The sequence below is a fragment of the Rhinopithecus bieti genome, unplaced genomic scaffold (assembly GCF_001698545.2).
Source record: "Rhinopithecus bieti isolate Rb0 unplaced genomic scaffold, ASM169854v2 scaffold_18548, whole genome shotgun sequence".
NCBI classification, from domain to species: domain Eukaryota; kingdom Metazoa; phylum Chordata; class Mammalia; order Primates; family Cercopithecidae; genus Rhinopithecus; species Rhinopithecus bieti.
In genome coordinates, this window is record NW_016809526.1 from 32310 (window position 1) to 35920 (window position 3611).

The following is a 3611-nucleotide window of genomic DNA, read 5'->3' on the forward strand; positions in this document are numbered from 1 at the left end:
GACAGTGTCACCCACGGTGCACACAGGAGGAGCTGCCAGGAACATATCCAGAGTGGGATGACTGGTAGGCATTTTTTTTTTTTTTAAAGACAGAGTCTCACTCTGTCACCCAGACTGGAGTGCAGTGGCATCATCTTGGCTCACTGCAAACTCCGCCTCCCAGGCTCAAGCCATTCTCCTGCCTCAGCCACTGGAGTAGCTGATACTACAGGCACCCACCACCATGCCCAGCTAATTTTTGTATTTTTAGTAGAGAGGGGTTTCACCATGTTGGCCAGGCTGATCTTGAACTCCTGACCTCAAGTGATCTGCCTGCTTTAGCCTCCCAAAGTTCTGGGATTACTGGCGTGAGGCACTGTACCTGGCCCAGCAGGCAAATTTTAAGAACCAGGATACTGGCTGAAGGATGGGCTGGGGGCACTCAAAAGGGCAAAAAGGAAGAGTGGGGGTCCCGTCATAGTCATTTAGCTTGGTTAGGGCTGGAAGTAAGACAGTGGAGTGGAGGACAGAGAAAACATGAGAGCTATTTAAAATAGGATAAACAGCCTAGATGTGGAGTGTGAAGGAGAGAAGAGGGAAGGGTCAAGGATTTCTGGGGTGAAGGAGTCAGTGAGACTCCCAGCAGGTAGGACTGTGTCCCCCAAAAGATATGTTCAAGTCCTAATGCCCAGTACCTGTGACCTTATTTGAAAATAGGGCCGGCCTTTGCAGATATCATCAAATTAAGATGAAGTCTTGCTGGAATAGGCCCTAAGTGGGCCCTAGGTCCAATGATTGGCATCCTTAGAAGAAAAGAAAATGTGGGCCCAAACATAGGGATAAAGGCCATGTGACAAGGGAGGCAGAGACTGGAGTGATGTATCCACAGGCTAAGGACCAGCACAGCCCACCGGCAGCACCTGAAACAGACGAGGTGAGGACGGATCCTTCCCCAGAGCCTTCAGGGAGAGCGTGGCCATAATACCACCTTGGTTTTGGACTTCCAGCCTTCAGAACTGGTGGAGAATACATTTTTGTTGTTTTAAAGTCACCTACTTTGTGGTCGTTTGTTATGACAGCCCATGGAACTAGTCCAGGGACCTTCACTGAGATAGGAAAACACAGAAGTGTGAGGTTAAGACAGAAAACTAGGTTAAAGCACATTGAGCCCAAGTAAGGAGCCTCAATATGGGAAATCTTTGGGTGGAAAGCTCTAAGCCACTAGAGCCTGGAGCTTAGGAAATAATCTTGGCTGGAAATGGAGATCATGGAGGAATAAGGGGCGAGCTGGAGCTGGACTCGGGTAAGGCCATCCAGGGAGAATAGGGGGAGAGACGAGAAGACAGATGACGGGAACTTCTCCGAACAGTGCTTGGCGTTACAAACTTGACATCCACATCTGAGAGAAAGTGATGATGTCGTCAACAAGGTAATTCCAGCTGAGATACTGGTGAGTATATTTATCCTCTAAACACATTCAGCCTCCATTGTTTCACGTTTCTCTCCTAAGGGGAAACACCTACAATCCTTTCTCATGTCATGCTTTCCTTAACAGTATTTCTTTTTTTATATATGAAGTAAAAGGCAAGAGGAAAACAACACAAATTCATCAGGAAAGAATATTCATTCACTCAAATACTGATTGAGTCCCTCCTTGACTGCAGCCAGGGTGACAGGCCCCAGCTACACCGTGGACAAGTGAACAGGTGCTGCACTGGGCAGCCGAGGGGCAGAGGTCGCATGTCCAGAGGCAGGTGGAAGACGCCTGCAGTGGGAGTGGAGATAGGTAGCAGGTGAGTCAGACGACCTCGGCAGGAGCCAGAACAAGTAGGGCCTTGTGCACAAGTCAGAGGTTCAGAGTAAGTTTTCCTGAGGGCAATGAGAAACCACGGAATGGATTAAAGGGCAGGAGCAATACAAGGAGATATTTGCATATCAGAAGACTTAACATGTGAAAAGCAAAACTGAAAGGGGCAAAATGCATTGCAAGGACATCCTTTAGGGAGCTTTGGCTGCCATCCAGGGAAGAGATGATCAATCCTCGAGATTACGGACGAGGCAACTGGGATGGGACAGTCTGGGCAGCGTCTAGATTTCCAGGACATGCACTTGATGGCAGGATAAGGTGCTGAGTTGGATTGGAGGAGGGAGGACATTAAGAGGTGAAGGATGCCAAAGTCTGGGGAGCCAAGGTGTTGTTTTTGAGCAGGAGCGGAGAGCAGGCTCCAAGGGAGGCGATGAGGTCACCCGTGCATATGTTACAGGTGAAGTGCTTGTGGCACGATTAATTGGAGAAGCTGCCGAGTGGACAATTTGATAGTGGACACCCTTTCTGGAGTTTGGAGAACTGGCAGTCTGCAAGGCTCCTGAGGTCCCCTAAGGAAAGCATCTGGACTGAGAACAGAGGAGAGCCGACTTGAGATGAACGTGCACAAGGGCAGAGGAGCCTGCCCAGGGAACTACGAAAGGATAGTGTCAGAGAGAAAGAGGCAGACGCAGCCCAAAGCGAGAGGACCCGAGGGAGAGGCCAGCCAAACTGCACTGGGCTTGGCAGCGAGGAAGAGATTGGGAAAGAGCCTTTCCAGGGGAGTGGAGGAGGTGGAGGCATGTTAGGAGGGATGCAGGAGGGAAGGTGGAAGTTGGGCTAGAAGTGAGAGGCTACAGCTGGAGGGGACACCCAGGAGAGAAAGCATCTTTGTAAGTGGGACAGATGTGAGCATGAGTGGGCTCCATGCTGGTGGGAGGGAGCCGTAGAGAGGAGGAGGTTGAAGATAAGGAGGGGGGCTTCCAAGGCAAAGCGGAGGATGAGGGGCAGAGCTCAGATGGGGCGATCTGCCTCAGATGGGGGAGGAAGGCCCTGCCATCATCGACCCATTTGTCTGCCTTACGAATGGCCCCGTCTGCAACAGAGCAGTCTCTGCACACCTGCCGGAGTCTCCTTCCTCTGGCATACTTGGGGAAAGCTGGGAGGAGTGCCAGATCGCATTTCCTCTTGCATTGGTCCATGCTGCAACCCCCCACCTCTGAGGCCTTCATATCTGCTGTGCTCTCTGCTCTCTTCGCTGCTCATCTCCCTTGAGACGCAGGACAAATCTCATCTTCTGAAATGCGCTCTTCCCTCCCTGATGGCCTGGGGAGAGGGAGGGAGGGAACACACTTCTTTCTACTGTCCCGTCCAAAGCAGGTGTGAAGCCTGTCTTTTATTTCCCCCTAGTCCCGTGAACCCAAGGCCACTGGTCACAGTGCAGTGATGAGGCGCAGCACCCCTGTCTCGCACTATCCCAGTTTCAGGGAAGTCCTCACTGGCTCTTTCCTATGGCTGTGGAAAGACAGTTCAGTTTCCCAGGGCCGACTGTGTTGCTGATCAACACAAGCCACTGAGGGTGGTTGGCCCATGGAATATAGCTGGATGTGTGAACTGGAACCCTTGATTTTGAATAATAGAAGCCAACCCATATCAAAGACTTCAGTGGGGGCCAGGTGCAGTGATTCACGCCTGTAATCCCAGCACTTTGGGAGGCCGAGATGGGTGGATCACTTGAGGTCAAGAGTTCAAGACCAGCCTGGCCAACATGTAGTGAAACCCCCATCTCCACTAAAAATACAAAATTAGCTGAGTGTGGTGGCACACA